Source organism: Anomalospiza imberbis, chromosome 24 (genome assembly GCF_031753505.1).
Source record: "Anomalospiza imberbis isolate Cuckoo-Finch-1a 21T00152 chromosome 24, ASM3175350v1, whole genome shotgun sequence".
Taxonomy (NCBI): domain Eukaryota; kingdom Metazoa; phylum Chordata; class Aves; order Passeriformes; family Viduidae; genus Anomalospiza; species Anomalospiza imberbis.
In genome coordinates, this window is record NC_089704.1 from 919,220 (window position 1) to 942,432 (window position 23,213).

The window sequence follows — 23,213 nt, forward strand, 5'->3', positions numbered from 1 at the left end:
GAACCAACACAAAGCACCCAAACACTGCTCCAAGTCATTGTGTCAGTGTAACTAAACCAAAACTAAACCCCAGGCCACCCCTGAAGATCTCTCTCCTATGGAGTAGAAGATCTGCCTTTTTCCCCCTGCACTTTGGGGTGTTTTCTGAGCTGACTGCAGTGTGTCTTCCTTTTGCTGGAGAGCTTCTTCCACTCAGCCTGGGCTCAGTAACACAAATAAGAAGCAGAACCCTCGGCACATCTCCATGTTCTCAGCAGTGCTGATAGCGCTGCTCTTATCTCCAGCAGGGCAAGTCCCCTGAGCTGTGTTGAAAAGCCTTTTATCAGATGCAGTGTAAGGAGAGCTCTCTCTGAGACGTAGCTCTGCAGCTTTGGCAGCAAAGTGGGGCTTCTGAATGAACCTTCTCTGGTTTTGTTTAGTGTTGGGGTGAGGGAGCAGGACAAGGTCCTGTTTGTGGGGCTGGCAAGACAGGGCTGCTCCTTGGCCTTCCCAAAACAACTCCCCATTCCCTGAGCCAGAGGAAAGCCCTGTCAGAAATGGCTTAACGATCTTCTAATATTTCCCTGCAATTAAAGGGCACATCTGTCTTGCAGACCCTGTCCTCCTTTGCTAAAGCACAGGCATGAACTAAACAGTCTGTGGTGTCAGGCCCGGGGTAACAAAGGGGCCCATTCATAACACAGCACTCGGCCACTTTGTGTGTGTGAAGTGAAGGAGAGTTTGCATTTGGAGAATAACCTGTGCTGGAGCGAGCAGGAGACTTCTGCTCTCATAAATCAATCAGCTTTCCCTGCTAATAACCCAGCCTGCCTCCCAGCCCTGCCTGCAGTGAGCAGCAGCCACCCTGCAGAGACCCAGCTCTGCCGGCAGGGCTCAAGGGAGAACCTGCTGGCTGTTAAAGCTCTGATTAAAGAGGATTAAAACAATTGGTATCAGCCTGGGTTCTCCGAGGTGTGGAGGAGAAGGGGCTATCCCTGCCCAAGGAATTCCTCCGTGGCCTGAGCTGTGCCAGTCCCTGGGCTGGCATTTCACACTGTGCCAGTCCCTGTGGCTGGGTCACAGCCAGGGATGGCCCTGCTCTTGTCTTGGCAGGAGAACGGGAGCACTGCAGAGCAAACCAAAACCGAACCCAACCAGACCAAACTGAACCAAATCAGACCAAACTAAACTGTACCAGACCAAACCAAACCAAACTAAACCAAACCAAACTGAACTAAACCACACCAAACCAAACCAAACCCAAACAGACCAAACTGAACCAAATCAGACCAAACCAAACCTAACCAGATCAAACCAAACCAAACCAAACCAAACTGAACCCAACCAGACCAAACCAAACCAAACCAAACTAAACCAAACCAAGCCAAACTGAACTAAACCACACCAAACCAAACCAAACCAAACCAAACCAAACCAAACCAAACCAAACCCAAACAGACCAAACCAAACCAAACCAAACCAAACCAAACTGAACCCAACCAGAACAAACCAAACCAAACCAAACCAAACCTAACCAGACCAAACCAAACCAAAACAAATCAAACCATACCAAACTGAACCAAACCAAACCAGACCAAACCAAACAAAACCATACCAAACCAAGCCAGACCAGACCAGACCAGACCAAACCAAACCACACCACACCAAACCAAACCAAACCACACCACACCACACCAAACCAAACCAAACCAAACCAAACCAAACCAAACCAAACCAAACCCAACCAGAATGAACTGAACCAAACCAGACCAAACCAAACCAAACCAAACCAAACCAAACCAAACCAGACCAAAGGAAACCAAACCAAACCAGGCCAAGCCAGACCAGATCAAACCAAACCAAACCAGACCAAAGGAAACCAAACCAAACCAGACCAAACCAAATCAAACCAAACCAGACCAAAGGAAACCAAACCAAACCAGGCCAAGCCAGACCAGACCAAACCAGACCAAACCAGACCAAACCAAACCAAACCAAACCAGACCAAACCAAATCAAACCAAAGCAAAGCAAAGCAAAGCAAAGCAAACCAAACCAAACCAAACCAGGCCAAGCCACACTAGACCAAACCAACAACCAACCATCCCTCAAAGACCCATTCCTGATTTTAGTGTAGCTGAGGGCTTAAACCCAAGAAAATCAATTGAGGCACACCTTGGCAGAGTCCTAAGCCAAGGCCAGGTTCTGCCCTGGCTGAGAGTGTCAGACAGTCCCTGAAGGTTAATCCAGGTGCAGGGTTTAACATTCATTTGTAAATGCCTTAGGAATATGCTCTTAGGGGATTTTCTCTTTTCTGAGCCCAGCACCTTGGTCATGGGCTGTGTCTCTGTCTCTTAGTGCTCTCCCCCTATAAACAAACAGAGTTCACACCTCAGCATACCTCATTTCCTCAGCTTTCAAGCAAGCAGGAAATGGCCAGGAAGCACCCACAAGATGGTCCTGTGGTTTCAGTACCACAGCGACATTTGGGAAATGGGGGCTCATTTACCATCTCGGCAGCAAAGTTGTTTGTTCAGCTCTAGCCAAAGTTTTCTGTGTAAAATGAGGGGTAAAAAGGGTGTCAAGGCCATGGGGTAAGGGATGAAAAAGTCCAGAATGTGGTGGGAGATCCTTCTTGTATCCTGAAAAAAATCTGGCGGTTGGGGGAAAATTTTCTATCCTAATCTCTGACAGAAGGTCAAAACAATTATCCATAGAATTCCACCTTAAATTAACCAAAGTTTGTTTTGGATATTCTGAGTGTTTCATTGCAGTTTTAATCTTTTCAGTGTCCTTAAAATATTGCAATTGGTTTCTAACTAAAGTGGAGTTTGAAAGGAAGACTTGAAAAACCTGAGAAGGCACCAAGTAGGGCAGCCTGTCAGAACTCAGCCTTTCCAGGGAACAGGAGGGCTTGGATCCATTTGCATCTTTCTGAGGAAAAGACACCATGTAGGAAAAGGTCAGACTGTATCTCACAGGAATCTCCTGTATCTGTCCCTGGTGCAAACACAGTGAATTCTGTCACAGCCTTTGGGGACAGGGCCAAATTAAAGCTGCCCATGGGAGCTCTGCCTTTGCCTTTGGGGTGATGTGTGATCCAGCCTTCCCTGTAACTCTTTGTGTATTTGTGTGCTTTGTGTGAATGCAAGAATGATTCCAATCCACACAGGATCTGTCCTGGAAAACTTCCAATAGCCAAGCAGTTGGAATCTGTAGACTTTTAATTATATTTTTAATACGTTATACAAACACTAAAGAAGCAATTGGATGCTTAGAAATAATTTAAGAAAATCTATTTTGTTTTGGCTCTGGCTGATGCCCTTTGACTGCACAGGTACCTCAATATTGAGGTTTGGCAATACTGACATTTGGCATTTTGATATCATGGTGACTCAAACTACATCAGATTCTTATCCTGGCAGGACTATGGAGGTCTCAGAGAGACCAAAAGAAAGCTGGATCTTCCTGTGATACCTGGCACGGACTGCTCTGAGCAGCTCTTGCAAACCTGAATTGAGTTTTCTGGGGGTCTGATTTTCCTCCCAGCCCTCAGCACTCAGAGAGCTCAGTGGGGCCCCTTTGAAGGCACAGGTTCTCCCTGGTTGGGAAGGTCCCACAGGAACATTCAAGGGAAGAAGAAGGAGTGCCTCGTGGCAGGTCTTACAGTCACCTTCCTCATCAGCATCCTCTAGGAGTGAGATTTCAGCAATTCAGCAGTGCCTCCCTGGGAGCTGCCCTGCCTCTTCCTGGGGGTCTCAGGTGAGGGTGATGATGGAATTCCTCTTCCATGGGGGCAACAAAGAGATCCCAAACTTTGGTTCAGATGATGTTTATAGGGTTGTCAGTAAAAAAATCAGTCTCTCACAAGGAACAAAACTTTGAAAGGACCCGGGGCCTTGTTGGAGACTTGCTGACAAAACACCTGATGGAGCTACAGTGGGTAAAGCATTTCAAAATTAGAATTGCAGAGTCACAGCGGGGTTTGGGCTGGAAGGTCCTTATAGCCCATCCAGTCTGACCCCTTACATGGGCAAGGACACCTTCCACTATCCCAGGCTGCTCCAAGCCCTGTCCAACCTGGCCTTGGGCACTGTCAGGGATGTGGGGAGGAATAGGTTGGAAATAGGAGTCAGCTCCCAGTAGAAGCTGGTGGGGCAAAAGCCTCTATTGGTCACACTTTAATTACACAGAGAAATGTAGGTTTGGGGAAGCAGAGGCTGTGGAGATCATGGGCAGATCTTTTACATATCTTACACTGATGTAATCACTGATGTTTTACTGTCCCCTCCTCCTTCTCCATGTCACCCCAGAAAGAACTTGTTTGGGAATGCCAGGGGACCTCAGGGTTAACCAGGGAAACAACCTTTGCAGTGTCATCAAGGAAAAATGTTGGTGGGGATTGTTAAACATGTCAAAATATTGCCTGCCCCTCTCTCACATGCTGAAGGTCACCTTTAGGGGCAGATTTCACGCTGCTTTTCTCATCTCTGAACAACTTTTCTGTAACACACAGTCACAGGAGGCCCAAGAATGTCACTCACTGAGGGTCACACAGCACAACTGCAGCAAAACTGGGCTGAGAGCACAAGGATTTGGGTTCCCAGTGCACTGCCTCAGGTGCTGAGCCACAGGGGGATGTGTAAACAAGGGGTTTTCTTCAGGGGCATCTTTGAAGGGGAAAATCTGAATCAGGCAAGCAAATACATTTTATCCTTCATTTAAATCTTCTCAAATCCTACTCTGTGCCTTCGCTCAGCTCATATAAAATAACACGGAGGTAAAGTACCAACCAGCCAGAGCAGGGACAGAACATTCTGTCTCTGTTTCATTCATTAGGCCTTTTCTCCCCAGCCTTGCCTGCAATTCCCATTTCCTTGCTTGCCTCTCACAGCAAACAGCTCCATTGCTCACACCCACTCTGCCTCACTGGCTTGCACTCACAGGGAAACTGGTTTACAATGGTCTTTTAAAAGAATATTCTGCTTCTGAGCATTCCTGCCTGATTTTGTGGACAGGAGCAAAGGGATCAGTTGGGCCCTGATTCCTTCCCCAGTGGGGCAGTTCCAGTCTGTCCATGATCTGAAAAATTCCCTTCTCAATTTCTCATATAAACTGAAGGAACAATTTTTAATTTCTGTAGTTTCATAAAGATGGGATCGATCCTCTGATTAGAACCAACCACAAAGACAGATCCAAGCTTAATAACTCTGGGCAATGTAAATCTGGGTTTGTTTTTCACTTTGGGAAGGAACTTCTGAAGATTCAAACAGCACAGTATCTTCTTTGGATGTGCCCAAGTTACCTTTAATGTATGACCCTAAGTTTTTAGCTCTATTTGGGTAGAAAGCCCAAGCCAAGTATTTATAACCCAGGCTTTCAGCTCATTCTCTTTAGCAAAAAGCACATTGCCAAAACTATTTAAAAAAAATTAAAAACAAAATTAGTGGTTTGAATGAAACTGCTGAGTTAAAATTCTGTACTTGCAGAAACTTTCAGTCCACTTCTCTAAAGACTTAATTCATACACTAGGATCCAAAGCCCTCCCCTCAGTTTGTTTCCTTTCTCCTTGAGGTATGTCTGTGATTAACAAGCAGACAGGAGTATGACTTTTGCTTCCATTTTCACTGAAATAACATATCCACTTGAAACACAAAATTCAGTAAATATCAGGCATAAAACAAGGCAGGAGGCGCTTGCATTTCTGCTTCTCTTAATTCAGGTTTTAATGTGCTCGATTTCCTTTGACAATCAAAATTAAGAATGGGTATAAACTGAAATAACCTGGGATGGAACAAATTTTTAAGGGAGACCTTAAAAATCATCTTGTTCCACCCCATGGGCAGGGACACCTTCTGCTACTCCAGGTTACTCCAAGCCCCATCCAACCTGGCTTGGGACATTTCCAGGGATGGGAAGTGTATATTAAAGTGTAATTAAGTCATGAAGTGTAATTAATTTAACTGCAATTAAGTTCATATAGACATTCAAATCAACTCATGTCAATAGCAGGAGATTTTACCATTTTGCTGCCCTGAATTCCTTCCATAAAGATTACTCCTGGTTCATTAAGGATGAACATTCAGCTCAGTGGCACAAACCCCAGAGAGGCTGATTTTAAGCTGAAAAGGCTATTTTCACTGGAGCACAGAGCAGGGGACGTATGAGTGACTGTGTGGATTCAGTCACACCCTCAGCCAGACACAAACCCTGTGCAAGCTGCAGAAAGAACAACAGGAAATGGCCGGGGGTATTTATAGCAGGATTGTGTTTATCCTGAAGTGATGTTTGCACAGATTATGATGAAGTTTTTCGTGGGAGAGGACACAGCTTGTGTCAGCTGGAGGTTTGCATGCACTTCACCCCATGTGCTCCTGCCAGACTCCCTCATCCCCTTGGCTTTCCTAGCTTTGCTGAGCACCAGGAGTCCCCCCACCCCCCTCTCCCACTGAGCCCTGGTACCACTGGGTATGGCCCAAATCTTGGTTTCTGCAGGTTTGCAAATCCCCCCTGAGATGGCACGAGAGGAAAACAACCTCTCACCCATCCGTGTCCTGAGTCGCTGAGAAATGCAGGCCCTGCTGCAGCCACGCAAAAGTTCTTCTCACATTTTGGGTCCTATTAAGAAAGAAACTGGTAGCACAAAATATCTTTTATCACAGCTCAGCTCTGCAGCACAGACTCGTGCTTTCCTGCAATTCTCTTGGGGGATCATTTCTGTGTCCTGTATTTTCAGATGGGGTATTGAAACACCTTCCCATTTATCCCTTCTTCGAGGGAAGGCCTCCAACAAGAAGTAAAAATTTTCATGGACAGATCATCTCCATATCCCCAGCCTCACCTTTACCATCTCACTCTGGTTTGAACATGTAAAGAGACTTTTTCTTATTCATTCCCATTATCTAAATTTCCCTGAAGAGGCAAAAAAAACCCCAAATATGGGAGGGGAAATAGGGCAGCAACTTAATATCTCTGTGGGGTAAAGAGCCCTCCACCCTCCCACACAGCCTTTGCAAGCACATGTCCATCCCTGCCAAGCAGTTTATCTCGGCCACAGATACGGAATGGGGAAGGCTAAAATAATCATGATAAAAAGTGGAACTCGAGCAGCAAAGAACCTGCTATTACTTCATTGTCAGAACAGTTCTTCCTTATCTGAGTCACATCTCCTGAGGTTTGTTCAACTCACGAGCGCTCAGCTCATTTCTCTGTTTACACCCCATGATATCTGAAAACCTTGATTAAAAGCAATCAGAGAAATCCATCATATGACACTGAGACCGTTTGCAGCCTGTGACAGTTATTAGCAAATGTTAACCTTTCCTTTGAGAAAACAGAAGGAAATCCTGCTTTAATTTAGGCTTTCAAAGATCATCCCCCTCTATCTCTGCAGTAAATCAGAGCATCTCCACGAGGCCATTGTTTGCAAATATAATAAGTCCCGGGTTTGTGTGTTTAAAACCAAACAGCGAGAGCAAAGCATCAGGAAGTGCCCGTGAATGGGAGCTGCGGCTCGGGACGGGCGCATTAATTACTGCAATTGAGCCAATGCCCCGTGAATGCCGTGCGAGGCATTATCAGTGCTCTTAGTGCTTCACTGGGGCTGCAGGAGCACGGGCAGCTCTCCGGGCTCATTTGCATCCTATTCTGACAGGTGCTGGTCCAGGTGTCCTATTGTCATCCCGAATTAATAAACATGCTCCGACCCCTGCTCCTTTCAGCGTCTGTGGGAGAGAGGCAAGAATAGAGAACGGGCTGCGGGGGGGGGGGCAGAACAACCTGACCTCATCTCCCCAAAAGGCTTTTGCTGGGGCTTTGCCAGGTTTAATTTTGAAGCGATGAGCTCGTACCTGTCAGAGCTCCCATCCCTGACGGAGTGACGGCTGAGGCAGGACTAACGCTGGCCCCGAGCTCTGCCCCAGGGCTTCTTCCTCCGTCCTACAAATTGGTGGGGCTCGAGGCTGCCCCAGGCGTGTCTGCTTTGGGTCCTCTCAGATCTCCTTTATAAAGTCATTCTTGTCCATCCCTGACCCCCCAGGTTCTACCTTATCCTCCCTTGCTAGTTCATCACTCACAGACTAAAATTAGACTCCTAAAGCCATTCTGCTGTTGGTTTTTACACTTTTATTCATGGCTGGCGCTGATGAGCCTTAGTAGGATGCACACAACAAGCCATGAGGAGCTTTCCAGTCCCATGCTTTAATTGAGCATAACCTTAATTGAACATAACCTTAATTGAACATGGAATTGTATTTATAATTACTTTTTCAAACTTTTTAGGATGTAATTTCAAGCTTTTCCCTGCAATCTTAAGAAATTCAGTTCTATTAAATAAAAGGTGACATTCTTATGCAGTTAGAGCATAATTCAGGCTTTCCAGATGAAAACCAAATCCCGCAAGAGCTGGCAGCAGCACTGCCCTGTCACCCAGCATCCCTCTTTCCATTCTTCTGCAGCAGCCAGTTGGCCTCACACTGCCCCTTTTCGGGCTTCTCTTCTGAGTTCCCTGATTTCCCAGAGCCTCCCTGGCCATGTGGTGTCCAGATCCCATCGCCTCTGGCCCGGGCACTCCCATCACACCTGGGCTTTGTGGTGGGCCCAGCTCGGTGACAGGGGAGCAGTGGCTGCAGGGGCCTTGGTGGCTGCTGCCACCTGCCTGGTGGCTCCCACCAGCTCCTCATGTTCCTCAGGCTCTGCTGGCAAACAGGGAATGCACTCCAGCCTCATCCCAGGGCTGCCCTCTGTGCCTTTGGGAGGTGCAGAAGTTTCATCGAATCTGCAATGGTACTGTCCTTAAAAAAACTGCAAATTCCAGGCTGTTCTCATTTCCTTCACTAAGGTAACAACTGAAGCTCCTGCTATTTATGTGCAAAGAGTATTTCTGAATGTCCTACTATTCCACAAATTCATCCCACCCTGCCTCACTCCACTGAGGTACAACCAGAGGGAGGATACCTGGGCTTCATGGCCCCTTTCGCAGCTCCTGCAATAACAAAGTCCTTGACTAGTGAGATAAAAAACACTTTTCTAAATCACGCTAATTCATGCCCAGAAGAGCAGGTGAATGACCTTATCAAGGGACCAGGTCCTCTAGGCTTCAGGTTGCCTGCCTGGCTTACCTTTTTATGTAAACTGGGCATCTTTTTATACAACTTGGGCATCTTTTAATTTACCTTGTGTATCTTTTTATTTAGGATCTGCATATTTCTGTTAATTTGTGCATCTTTTTGTATAACTTGTGCATCTTTTTATATAATTTCAGCACCTTTTCATTTGCCTTCTTCATCTTTTTGTTTAGCCTATGCATCCTTTCTCTCTGAATGATGAAGTAACAGCCTCCCACACCTGCGCTCACTCTTGCACTGCCCCCATACCCAACCAAGGCTCTGGGCTTGCTCAAAAACCAAAACTCATTTCAAGTGCGTTTTTTTCACCCCTTTGTCTTTTAAGAACCAGCTCGCCACAAATGGCACTCGTCACAAATGACTGTCCAAGCAGACACAAAGGTGCAGCAGAGGAGGAAAGGCCCTGTCAGGTGCTGCAGAGGAGCCCCCAGTTCTATGGAGCATTGAGAGACAAGAGCTGTTTCTTGTGGTTGCAGCCTCTTGGGAAAATTTGCCTGCCATGTGCCGGGGTGTGATCTGGAAACAGATTTGCACCTGCCCCAGTAGCCCAAAATCAAACAATGACAGTGCTGAGAGAGCCAGGCACGGCAAAGGGAGCTGTGCTCCTCTGCTGCTCTCAGGTTCTGGTCAGCACATCACCAGAGCACAGGTTTTTTGGGATCCCAGACACCTCACACCCCTCTCTGCCCCAGAAGAGCAGCGCCTGGCTAATGGGGCCTTAGCATCTCTGATTGTCAGGGCTGGAAGGAGGAGAAGTGTCCTGGGAGGACTGAGCAGACCATGCCAGCTCCATCCCACGGGGCTCTGGACGCTGTGGGATGCATCCCCCGCTCCCTGCTCATCCCAAAGAGCTCGGGCTGCACAGGCCCAGAACAACGCATCCCACGAGGGCCCTGTTAATGCACTGCTTTAGCTTGTAGGGCTGCAGAGCACAGACTGTTTCTGTGTTTCACAAGCACCAGAACACTTTATGTCCTATAAATAGTTCTTTCCTAGTTTCAAAAGCTGCAGCTTTTGCATCCAGCTGCTTTGAACTGGATTTCAGAGAGATTTTCTGCTGACATTTCAGGCACCTGCACGTTCTTTATCCAGGGCTTACAAAACTCTTTGTGGAGATTTGTCACTTCTCAGCTTTACCTCAGAAGACCATTTCCCATTATTATTTTACAATTAGGAAAATCAAGGCACAGAAACCTCTGCTGATTTGCTCTGGGTTTCTGGGTAAGGAGAAAGAATAAAGCCAAGGAGACTCCACTTGCAGGGTTTGATTCTACCCAAAGTTGAGAGTTTTTAAAGAGGGCCATGTGAGCTGATTGTTATCTGCTGAGCAGAGCAGATACCAGCTGAGAGAGCTCTCCTCCTTATCTTCTCACTAAATAATAGATGTCTGATTAGGATCTCATGTGCTAAGAAAACTTTGTCACAGATAGTGGCAGGTTTCTGAACATGTTTCTCTTCTAGAAGTATCCTTTTCTCCATAACCCTTTAACTGAGTCATAACAGAAGGTGAATATCCAAGGGCAGGTCTTGGACACAATTCCTGGGGAAATTCTCACGTCCCAACCCAGGATGAGCAACCCTCAAGTTGCCCCTATGCTTGTGCTGTGCAAATACACCCTGGGGATGGCTCCTATCCCAAACAGCTCAAGGATGGGCAGGCAGGGATAAACAGGGAATGACAGGCCTGCCTGAGAGTTCAATGGCTTCTTGAGGCTGCACGAAAAGTCACTGGCAGAGCCAGGGATGAATGTCAAGTGTCCTGGATCATAAATTAAAATTTTTGACCTTGGCACAGATTGCCCAGAGAAGCTGTGGCTGCCCCATCCCTGGAAGGGTCCGTGGCCAGGCTTGGAGCTGGTCTAGCAGGTGTCCCTGCTCACAGTAGGGGGTGGAACAAGGTGATTTTTAAGGTCCCTCCCAACCCACCCCATGCAGTTATTCTGTGATATATGAAATTAGTATTGCCTGAGACTGAGCCATTTTACAGCTGTTTGCTTAACTCCACCACTTTACCCTGCTGTTTGTACAGGGTGAGAGCACATCCCTTTAATCCCTGAGCTGATGACACTCCAGAGCCCTTTGTTTACTCAGGACATTGCCCATCCACTGAGCCTTGTGTGCACAAACCCTGTATCCCCCACTGCTGCATTTTTAGGCACCCCAAACACCCAGGCAGAGGGAGAGGAGCCTGGGGAGGACATGAGGCACTGATGGAAACGTGAGGGGACCACAGAGTGGTTCTTGTGTGCTAGGAGAGGCTGTGAAAGCAGAACACACCTTGTGGAGGCTCAGCTCAACCAGAATGGAGCCCACCTAAAAACAGCTGAGGTCATGACCTGGGTAAGGAGAGACCTTGGTGGCACTTGGGACAGTGGTCTGTCGGGACTTGGAGGGATTTCTCTGCACAGCCAGTTCCCTCTCTGCTCCTCTGCTACCCTGTTCCATCCACATTTCCCCTCTCTGCTGAGTGCCCACACCTTCCACATCCCATATTTGCAAAGGTTTGCCCGGCCACCTGAGCACCCCCAGCCTGGCACAGAGCCGCACGTGGTGAGCAAAGGGCTGCTCACAAGGTGGAGTTTCTGTGGCTTAGGGTTATGTTAATTAATGAACTCTTTTTTATTTTTGGAAGCCTGCAGCTGTTAGTTTTGAAACAACAGAACCTCACACTGCAATAGGGTAAGAAATGGATGGATGGATGGATGGATGGATGGATGGATGGATGGATGGATGGAAGAGAGAACCAGAGCAGAGTCCTGAGCCTGTGCTGGCTGCTAGCTTTTAAACACGTCAAGTTTGGCTTATGCAAGAAGCCATCTGGTATTTGGGCCCTGCTGAAACCCTGGCAGTGCTGTGTGTGTGGATCCATGGAGCAGCTCCACAGGCACACACATGGACTTTGCTGCCTCCTCCTCCAGGGCACTTGCTGCAAACCCCTGGAAAACCTGGAGGCCTTCACACCCTGCCTCTTCCTCTGGAATGGCCTTTGGTCTGTGGGAAAGCATTCCTGCCATTCTCCAAAGCCACGCTGAAAATACGTGCAGGACCCCAGAGGTTGGGAACTACGCCCATCTCCCAGGACAGGCAGGAGGCTGTAGGATGTTAATGAAGGACAAGGACGGGAACGACCACTGATCTTTCTGCCCATGTCATGGCACTGCAGGACAGGCCTGCACTGAGATCTCTGCTGCCCCTGAACAGAGCCAGTCATTCCCAACTTGGGACAGCATCGCTGCAACCCGAGCAGAGGAGGCAGGGAGGGAACAGAGCATTTGCTGAGTCCCACGGAGGAGAAGCTGAGGTACAGAGAGGTGAAGTGCCTGAGATCCTACAGTGGCACCACAACTGACTGAGCCAGGCTGGGCATTGCTGGCACAAAGACTGGAGTCAATTAACAGCACAGATTTTTCTGATTCACCAGAACCTAAAAAAGCCAAAGCATCCCAATCCCAGGATTGCATCAGGAGGGCATTTCCAGCCAAGCCCTGGGAACAGCGTGTGCCACTCCAGTGATGCTGAGAAAAGGCAAATCCAGATGGAATCAGGTGCAGCTGAGGGCTAAGGAATAACCAGGAGAAGGAAGATGTGAAGGGATCATGAGGGTTTTGTTTGTCCCAGCAAATGAGGTACAGCAGTGGTCTGTAAATGCACTGGGGACAGAAGTCCTGGGAAGGGAAAGTGCTGCAGTGTGTCTGGCATGAGAAAGGCATGAATCAGTCATGAGCAAATGCCAGCCCCAAGTCAGAAGAAAGTGTCCAAACCTCAGAAGGAAGAAGTTACGGAAGTCCTGTTCAATGGGGAGCAGTGGGGATGGAAAGAAAATCCTTTACAGAAACCTTGGAGATTCTGGGAAATGAATGACAGAACCTGGTCCTGTCTGACAGCAGAGCAGAGCCCTAGAACTGCTCCCACTCTGGAGTTCAAATTAAGTGCCTTAACTTTTCTTCACTGTTTAGGAATTTTGAGGAGGACTCTCCTGTTACACACAGCAGAGACCACACTGGTCTCCAGGCACTGCTGCAGCACAAATAATTCCTCACACTAACGACCAACCATAATTACATCCTTCCTGCAGCACAGATGACATAGGAGAATACCAAGACCGAGGAGCAGGGAGCAAACTGCAAGTTTGTTCCATCCATTACTGAGCAGCCTGTGTCCTGTGAGGATGAGAGCACGTCTGCTCTCACATGCCGTGGTGCAAATCCAGAGGATTTATCACAGGCCAACTTGAACCTCAGGGCATTGCTTTCCCTCTCTGAAGGGGATGAACTCTGTCCCTTTGTTGAAACCTTTGCCTGCTGCTCTGGGAGAGCATTCCTGCAGCTGTGGAGCTGGGTTTGGGGTGCTCTATGGAAAGCAGCAAAGGAGAGAAACATAACTTCAGTGCTGACAGACAGAACATATCCCTGGCAGGAAGAAATTTGGGTTTGGAGTTAAGACTGGATTCACACTTTTCCTGCCATGAAAAGGATCCTGTGGGGCTGCATGTGAGTAAGGTTTTTACCCAGACTTGCACACTCTGCTCACACTCCAGAGGATCCAGTCTCGCTGCCAAGAGCAGCACAGAGGAAAGGCCCAAGAGGTGCCTTGGCAAAGTCCTGTCCTGCATCTTCTCTGTCCAGTTCCTGTGTGGGTAAGAACACTTTCCATCCTGGACCTGCCCATGCTCCTGCTCCCCTTCCTGCAGCCCAGACTGCAGGACAAAACCGTGTCCTGGGAGGCTGGGCACAGAGGCTGGATGAGGGTGGGCAGGGCAGGAGCTGGAGCTGGAGCCATCACGTCCCTCCCTTTGACTTCTGGAGACATCTCAGATCTCCAGCACAATCCCAGTGTCCTGGGGGAATTCACATCACTGGGGTAGAATGTGACACAAGGAAAACTTGCACACACACTTGTCTGGCAGAAAAACAGATTCAGGAGAAATGTGTGCAGGTCAAAGCACCCCAGACCCTGACCAGGGACCTGTGCTCTTTGTCCCTCACCGGGGCTCATTCCTTCTCCTGTCACTGGAGCTGGTAAAGACAATTTTGGTAATATTTGCAGGATGATACTGAGACTTCTGGCCTAACATATCACTCCAGTGAGTGCTTATTTTAAAGCTTGGTTGATTCTAACAAAGTCAGATGTATGAGTTTAGAAATATCTGCTAAATATAAATATTTGTGCTGTGGAAAGATATACATGGGCATATTAGAGCTAATTAAGGAAGGCTGTTACGGCTTGTGTCATGTGAATTCTGCTTTGGGTTGGGAGTGTCATGGGCAGAAAATTTGTCCCTGATGCAGCAAAGTGGCCTGGAAGGACCTGTGGTCTGGATCCTCAGTGGTCTTGGAGACACCCCCAGCAACTGCTCAAAACAGCTCTCAGGCTTCTGGGATCAATGTTGAAGGGATCTGTCCCATTTTCAGCCTGTACCGTATCAATCATTTCTGCCTCTGGTGATTTTTCAGTGGTAGAACCATGGAAGGTGTTTAAAATTCACCAGTCCCTGGGAAATTCTGACGCCAGGAACTTGTGAACAGAATCTTTGCATCTCTGCTGGTGCCTTGCTGAGTGACCAGATGCTTCCTGCATTTCATCTCCTAGTTGTTTTTCCTTTTTCCTTTTGCCTGCTTGGATTTTGGGCTCTTATTCCATCTACGTGCCAGGGTTCTCCTTGATGGGAGCCTCTGGGGACAATCCCCATAATACAGGGAATTAATCATAGAGCCATGACTTCTGGTTCTAATCAGGAGTCAGTCCTAAAGGCTGAGCTGCAGCACAACCCTCACAGACAAATCCTCAAAATTTACTAGGGATTAAATCAATGGAGTTTTTATGGAAATTGAATTATACTGTATAGAAATTGTTCCATAAACAGAACACAGCAGAAAAGGCAAAACTTCCTTGATTTTCCCCTGGATTTTACAGCAGGGATATAATTTTCTGATGCCTTTTGCTGGGCAGCCCAAAGTGATTTGATTAAAAATGCCATTTCCAACTCTAAAGGTGCATGAGAACACCTCAAAGCAGTGCACAGAATTGGGCAGAAAGGCAGTTCTCTAGGGGGGGCAGTGATGTTAATTATTTTCCTGAATTCAAGTAATGCAGCTCCTACTGCTTCCTTAGTGCTGGGTGAGCAGGATTCCCTGGAAACTCTGCCTGCCTGTCCCTGGATGTGGTGCAGGAATCCTCTGCTGCCTCAGCCTGGTGTAACCAGGGCCTTGCTCTGGCCACCCTTCCACACCACAGACACACGTTCAGGCATATCCAGGAAAGAGCCAAGTCCAGAATCTCCAATCCTATTCCATATTCTGCCATTCCTGAGTGCTGATGGTTTGAATAAATGAGCCTTGGATTTCAGCTGCCTGCTCTGGGCAGGCTGAGTTGGCAAATTCCCTTTGCCTCCCCAGCCGGGTGGCCAAGGGGCTGCACAGCCCAATTTCCCTTCTCCTTTCTCATCACAGAACTCACAGAATTCACAGAAATCCTGCTGAGCTCCTGGGTCTGGATGAATGGATAAAACCTCAGCATTAACACTTTACACTGATTTCAGTGGGAATTTGTGGATATCCCATGTCTATTCCCTGTAATCAGGCCCAGCTTTGCTCTGAACTCTGCACTAACATCAACTCCACGCTAGTCCAGTGGATTCTGGTTGTGTTTGAAGGATTTGGATAGGCATCTACTCAGTCCTGCTCTGGGCTCGTGTTCCTCTGTCTGAACAGGAAAACAAGGGATCCTTGTCACTCAAGTGAACAAGAACTTGGGATTTTTGTGCAGAAAAAGCCTCAGCTCTGAGATATGGGGATTATAAAGGAATGGAGCATCTCAGCAGAACAACGGGGGGAAAAGGGCTTTCCCAAGGAAAAGGATCCTCACTTCAGGGCAGGATTTGGATTTTGCAGCCTTGTGTGAATGGCAGAACTGAAGGAGAACTGCAGCCTCTCACAACTGAGGGAAAACCAGAGCAAGAAGAGGGCAATTGCCCTTCAGTGTGGTGCTTTGAAAATAATCCAGTTTAAAATATAATATACAGAGCTGCCAGTTCCAGTGTGTGCCACGGCAGTGACTGTGCATGTGTGACCTTTTTGGGGTGCATTTCCACCAGTGGCCCACACATTTCAGGACATAAATTCCCAGGTTCAAGTATCAAAGTTCACAACATCAGCCTGAGCAAATCACTGAGACCTCAACACTTGATATTTTCTTCAGCAGGACATTAAAAATCCCATATCTGCAGTGACACACTGAGCCTTTGGGTGAAGAGTTTCCCTTTCTGCTTTACTTCATTTTAGCTACTAAAAGCTGGCAGTGGCAGTGGTTTCCTTTCAATAGCACCGAGTTCTTGTCCCTCTGCAGCTGGCAGAGATGAAGAGGGCACTGGAGCTCCAGGCAGAGAAAAGACAAGGCAAAGGTTGGATGGTGAGAGTGTGTGCAGTCCCAAGGAGATTGGGAACAGGAGCAGCGGAGGAGTTACAGTTTCCTTTGTTCTGTTAAAAGGAAAAAGGAAACACATCAGGAAACCAGACTGTGGAGCACAGGAAGTCTCACTCTGCCCGATAAAAAGGAACTGATGTGAGATTGGTTCAGATGCAGTTATAAGTCAATCAAGCTTGGAACAACAAGAAGAGATATTCAGAAGAAACCAGAGAGCCAAATTCTGCATTTAGCTGTAAAAAAGTATTTTAACCTCACCTAATCTTTTCCTTTTTTTTTTTTTTTTTTTTTTTTTTTTTTTGAGAAAAGCTGCTATAAAAGCCATTCAAATAAGTATGTTCTCATCATACAGAAGTCGGTTTCCTGAACTCACCACACCTTCCCCTGACCCCACCATACCTTACTCCAGTTTCTTTCTTTCACTCATCAACCAACTTAAAAAACTGTATTCTTGCTGATTTATCTCTTCCCCTCAGATCAAAACCAGCAGTATTAAGAAGGGCAGTTTTTTTGCTGAATGAAGAATCAGCAGATGAGTAATGAGAGGCTCTGCTGCCTGCTAGGTTATTTTTCACTGCCTCTGGATGACTGACAAGGATTATAACGTTCAGTTCCTGGGTGTGCAGCTTTGGCAGGCTGGGCTTAAGGCTTTCTAATTTATTTAAATTGTTTCTGACTCCTTCACAGCCCTGGAAGAGTCCTGAGTTGGTCTGTGCTGGAGGAACAAGAAGGAGATAAATGCAAATAAAGCAGCAAGCTTATCCATGACACTTCCTCTTCTGGGCTGTGCTTCTTACCGGATTTTAGTGAAAAATCAGGAAAAAAAGAGTGCTGAACACTCATGAAGAGTTATTTTCTGTACAGCATCCTGAAGAGAAGCAAAGGTTGGAATTTTGCACAACCTCTGTGTGACTGAACCTTCTTCCTCTATTTCCCCTAGTCCTTGTCATGGTGTTATTCCCAAATTTTGCCTTTGGTGCTGTTGGAGAGGCAAGAGGTTTGTCAGGAGAGCCTGAACCTCCTGCTGCACATCCCTTTGGTTTGGGGCTCTGCCTCGGGCTGAAGGAGAAGCTTCAGGTGGGGGAGGAGGGCAAGAGGGAGGCACCGTTTGTGGTAAGCTCAGCACCAGAGCCAGGTTCCAGGTGGGTGTTACCAGCGGGGGAGATACGCATCAGTAATTATGTGGCCTGGTAATGAGAGGGAGGAAGAAAACAAGCAGAAAATGCATCAACATCTTGAAGGCTTTGATACCTGGAACTCAGCAGAGCAGAGCAGGCACTGTCCTGTCACACACGGTGGCTGCCCAGGGCACCTGGCTGCCCTGGTGTCTGAGGTGACACAGCACCCCCGACTCGGCTCCACCTCAGGCAAATGATCCCCAAGGGAGGCAGAAACCCACATTTGGGGGGATATTTTCGTCTGTATTTCAAACCCAGCTATAAATGTGTGGCCACAATCTTGTCTGAAAGTATTTGTTGGCTCAGAAAATGTCCCTGGCCCTCGCCCAGGGCTGTGTGACAGGCCCCATGTCAGGGAGGTGCCAGAGCCTCATGTGCATGGGGCACCTGTGTTCAAAGCACAGGAGAGGCACAGGCAGGGAAACAGACCTGCTGTCCAATTCAGGTGAGAGATCTGAAGAGAATTTCACATATCTGCTGCAAATTGGCTTCAAACCAAGTTGTAGAACTTAACTGGATGTGTGAGACCTGCTTTTTCTAGGGGCACATCCATGCACACCAGGCTTCTGCCACTTTAGGGGTTCAGCAAACCCACAAATACCTGAAACCCTGAAATTAATGCTCCCTTGACTCCTTTAATTCTCCTGCTGGTGCATATTTGCTCTGAGGTGGGACACAGGGTCTCTCTGTAAGTGCTCAGATGAACACAGCCACAAGGAGAGACTTTTGTTTTTCAAGGGCAGCTGATAAGGGGCTGTAAAGGCACCTCAAACACCGATGGGTTGTGGGGACAAAAAGGCTGGGAGATGCTCTGTGCTGAGGCTGTACATTCACGTGTTCCAGACCTGACCCTTCAGAGCAGATGGGAGCTGAACTCAAGAGGAAAACGTTCCTGTAAGTCCAGGAAGGGCAGACCTGAAGGAAATAAACTCTGCTGTGTGCAAACCTTGCTCCAAGTGCCCTTCCCCCAGCACATCTCACTTCTCAGGGTGTCATCTAAGAGCTCACTCCGAGGTGCAGCCTCCCCTGTGCTGCTCCTGATGGTGACACTGCAAGGAACAGCATTCTGCACCCCACAGAACTCCCAGGGCAAGACATGCTGGGAGCAGGGACAGAAGCTCTTTCTTCCCCCATCTCAGAGAAGGAATAGCCCAGAATTAAAATCAATAACTAAAATAAAAGCATTAAATCCTCAAGACATGTACTGCTACTCCTTTGAGTGACCACATCCTGTGGAGGTGAAGAGAAACTACACCAGGCTCTCAGCACCTCCTCAAAGCCTCGCAGCGAAACCCCAAGGGCTTCAAATCCAAGCAGTTGCATTGTTTTCTGGGGTAAAGGTTTTCTTCAGAGAAAACATCTTTTTTTTTGAGCAGGAAAAAATATACTACAGGCTTGGAAAAGGCTTTCCCAGTGTTTGCTGGCAAGTGGGAGTCAGCACTGAGCACTGTGAGCTGGCAGCACCCAGCAGGACACTGAGGCTGGAGGTTCATGCTAGGGCAGGAGATGTCCCTTTGCACACAAATCTCGAGGGGAAAATTGAGCAGCAGCATCAAAATATCCCCATCATAAAATCTTTCTAAATGGTTTTTGATGTTAGAAAGTTATTATGCAATGCAAGTATCTTTGAATGGGGATAGGAGGGAATATTGCTGTTTGTGCCCTGGAAATTCCAGATGGTTTTGTTCCAAATTGCTTTTGAGGGACAGCAACATGGAAAGCTGTTGTCCCTCAAATCTTTGTGATTTATTTATTATTTTTCCAGTGTGGAGATTAGGAGCCTTGCCCCAGGAGTCAACACCCTTTAGCCAGGAAAGGCCGTCCCTCTGGGGCCAAAGCTGGGGTGATTAAAAAGAGCCAAACAAGACACTAAAATTGCTCAAAAAGGAAACATTTTCTTAGTCCGAGATCCCCACGGCCAAGTTTGAGAGGGTGAGCAAACGCCTCCAGCTCACAAAAGACAGTGATTGCTCCAAAACCCGGCCCCACCCTTTGCTATGGCAACGCCAACACACCAGTGCTCCATTCAAGGGCACTGCTGTCCTCCACTTAAATAATGCAAAATCCTCACTGAACGTCCCTCGGAGGGGCTCTCTGATGGCCACAACAGCAGAATAATTTTTTTTTTCCTGGAATGAAGGCAAGAGCCACACAAAATATGCTTTTTCATGAACAGGCAGGCTCTGGCCAGTATAATTGCTTTAATAATTCTCCACACATAAAGTGGAACTGAAACAATTAAAGCAGTTCGAAACCACACCATTTGTTATTGTGAAGAAGGCCATGCATGAGCATCTTGCTGTTGATGAGATGTGCCCTTTTCTGATTTATTGTGAGGCAATGAAAGCCAAGTCCCCCAAACACAATGCAAGTCAGTCAAAGTGTGGTGTTAGCCCAAAGAAGATGGGATTTGAGTGTCTGGAGGTGCAATAAAAATGTTGGTGACTATTTAAAATTAGTGCTAACACAAGAGTCAGGAGTTTCACTGGCTGCCATCATCATCTGCCAGTGCTGCTCGCAGAATATGAACAGAAGGTGGAAATAACTCAGATTTCCTGCACTTCTTCCTCCACAGAGCTCTTTGAGCATTGCTGCAGGGGGCACATCCCAAGCCAGCCAGTTCTGCTCATGGCAGGTATTACACAGAGTATTCAGAGAACGCAGCAAAAAACAACCTCCTCAGCAGGTGATGTAATTCTTTTCAAGATAAAATATCCTTTGTGAATAAATACAAATGTGTTCATTTTTATGGTGCATTGGCTCGGCACTGTCACATGTGATGTCAGTCAGTGCATGGTGGGGAAAGATGACTTAAAATCCCAAGCTGATTCTGTGGCTTATGTTTATATCCATGGAATTCCCTGCTTGGGTTGAAAGCCTGAGGACAACTCAATTCATCCTTGCACACAATGTCCACGTGGGATCCATGTCCACAAGGATCATCCCAACCACATTTATTCTCTGCCCATGCCCTGTTTCTCCAGCATGGCTCTGAGCCCTTGGGCCAGCTCAAGCCTCCAGTGGATTTATCCCTTCACCTGCGGCTGGGCAGGTTTGCAGGTAAATTACTCTAGGGAGGTAAAACCAGCAGTCAGGAGTCATCAAGACCCTTTCTGATTGAAAGATGAAGAGGAAAGTACAAGCCTATCTTGGTAATGCAGCCTAAGACAAAGCCAAATACTGGAGATTGCAGGCAAAGGGAGAGATGTGCATTGTAGGCTGGACCAAACCCCTGCATCTGCCAGCCTGCAGTGAAAGGCTTCAGCTCAATTAAAACAATCAAGTCTGTGCAATAGCATTGCATAGGCTTAAAAAACCAGCCACCTGACAAATTTAAATTGCTCAAGAAGAAAATCATCTGGAGGGCACAGCCCTGTCCCAAATCCAGCAGTAGTCCTCTCCAAGGACAGGAATATTTCTGACTTTGGGGTGGGAAGCGCCTTTCCCCATGCCGGAACTCAGATTTCATCTGGGACCGCCCCGTGTTCTTGCTGTAGATGATGAAATAACCTTTCTCTTGCTCTCCAGCCACTGATGTGCATCCTTCTGCCGTATTTTTTCACACACACAGATGCAGAGCTCTGAGATAAATCAACGCCTCGATGGAAGAGCAGAGCTGAGGGCACGATTGCTGTTTAATTGCTTTGCTCTGGATGTGCCCGGGTTTGCCTTGCTGTGCCCTCAGAGTCACACCCACCCTGCAGCACAGGTTAAATACAGAGCTCAGCACACCAAAAGCATTGCAGCATCTCAAGCCACATCCTCTCGTGCTGCCCTTCACCTGCGAGAAGCCAGGCAAGGGGGTCTCACCCTTCCCTGCAGCCAGTCTCTCTGTGGGGGAGGCTGGCACTCCCTCCATCCCGCAGTTTTCTGCCCAGCATGAAAATTTACAAGAAGTCTTGGCTAATCCTGTGGGCAGGACAGGAGCACTGATCTCAGTGTATGGCACAGAAAGAGGGTACGTTGGCAGAGGGGACAAACAGGACACAGGGACCTGCAAAGTGCTGCTGATCCTGGAATGGCTCGGTGAAGGAGCCCAGGAGGAGATCCTGTGTCTCCCAGCCCCAAGAGTGTCAGGATTCCTGCCCTAGCAGGGCAGCGGGGCATGGCAGAGCGGCTGCAGAGCAGCCCCAGGGCAGGCCCAGCCCCGGGCCAGTGACCTGGGCTGTGGCCGAGTTCCTCCTTTGGCCACAGCCTCCAGCGTGACTGAGCCCAGCTCGGAGCGCTGCAGTTCCTCATCCCCAAACCGCAGCGGGGGGAGAGCTCAGGGCAGCGGGGACAGGAGCAGCTCCCGGGGCTCCAGAGGAGAGGAGAACGGCCCAGCTCTGCCCAGGGATGGGCCGGGGGGCTCCTGGCCTGTGCAGAAAAGCAGGTCCACCTGTGCACCACAGCAAAGGCACAGATGGGGAATTTCTGCACTTTCACTGCACAATATTTAGGGCTCCACAAATCAAAGAAAGTTGTGGTGCATTAAATGTATCCTGAATGAGGCCCAGGTTACTTTTGCTACAGATCACAGGAGGTGGAGGGGAAAACCTGTCTTATTCCAGCCATACCTCCCAAATATTGTGCTTTCAACACTCCTGCTTTCTCCCTTCCTTTCTGATATTCACCCTTTCATTCCCTCTTTCTTTCCTCTTTCCATTTTCTCTTCCTGCCCATCTCCTTCCCTCCCCCTTCTCTTGAGACCTTTCCAAACCGTGCACTTGTCACAAGCTGCAATCTAAGGGAGACAGTTTCAGTTCCTGCCCGTTTGCAACTTCGTTCTACCCAGGTCAGCAAAAAAAAAAAAAAAAAAAAAAAAAAAAAAAAAAAAAAAAAAAAAAAAAAAGAGAAAATTAAAAAAAATAAAAGAAAAAAGAAAAAAGAGAGGGAAAAAAAAAGCACTTTTAAGCCGAGCTCGACACCCCACCCAGGCAGGCGATAGGCTTCTTTCGAAATCCTCCAACCCAAACACACCCACAGCGTCTCTCGCTTCAAGGCTCCTCTGTTCGAGCGACTTCTGTTCCGCAGCGCTCCCCAAGAAGAGCCCGTCACAATCGCACAAGTGTCCCCCAAAGGCAGCCCTGTGCTGCCTCGCCTTGGAGAAGCAGCTCGGGGTGCTTGGAAGGGCTCGGTTTAGCTTTGCAGGGCTGAAGGAGCGGCCGGCTGGCCGGAGGGCAGGAGCGGGAACTGCTCTCGCAGCCCCAGCAGCGTCCCCGGTTGCTCAAGGCCACCAGAGGTTGGTTATGTTGATGGTTTATTTGCCTCACTCTGCTTCCCTTTCCCCCAAGCCAGGGAGACGTTTCTCCTCCAGCCCGGGGCTTTTTCCCCGCCAAACCCCCCAAAAAGCTGCTGGAGGAAACGCAGGGGAGAGCACCAGAGCGGGAGCGCCTCGGCCAGGGCCGGGCGAGGGACCAGGGCCAGGGACACACGGACTGCGGGGGCAGCTCCGCGCCACGCCGGGGACAGGAGCTGCCACTGGCACTGCCCCCGGAGCCGGGCACTCCCCGGCCCCTCCTCGGGCCCTG

General features: G+C 48.2%; 1 protein-coding gene across 2 annotated transcripts in view; it reads right to left on the minus strand.

The window, feature by feature from the left end:
• FLI1 (Fli-1 proto-oncogene, ETS transcription factor) overlaps positions 1-23,213 on the minus strand; it is a 91,704-nt gene that overhangs the window by 53,308 nt on the left and 15,183 nt on the right. The window lies entirely within an intron of this gene.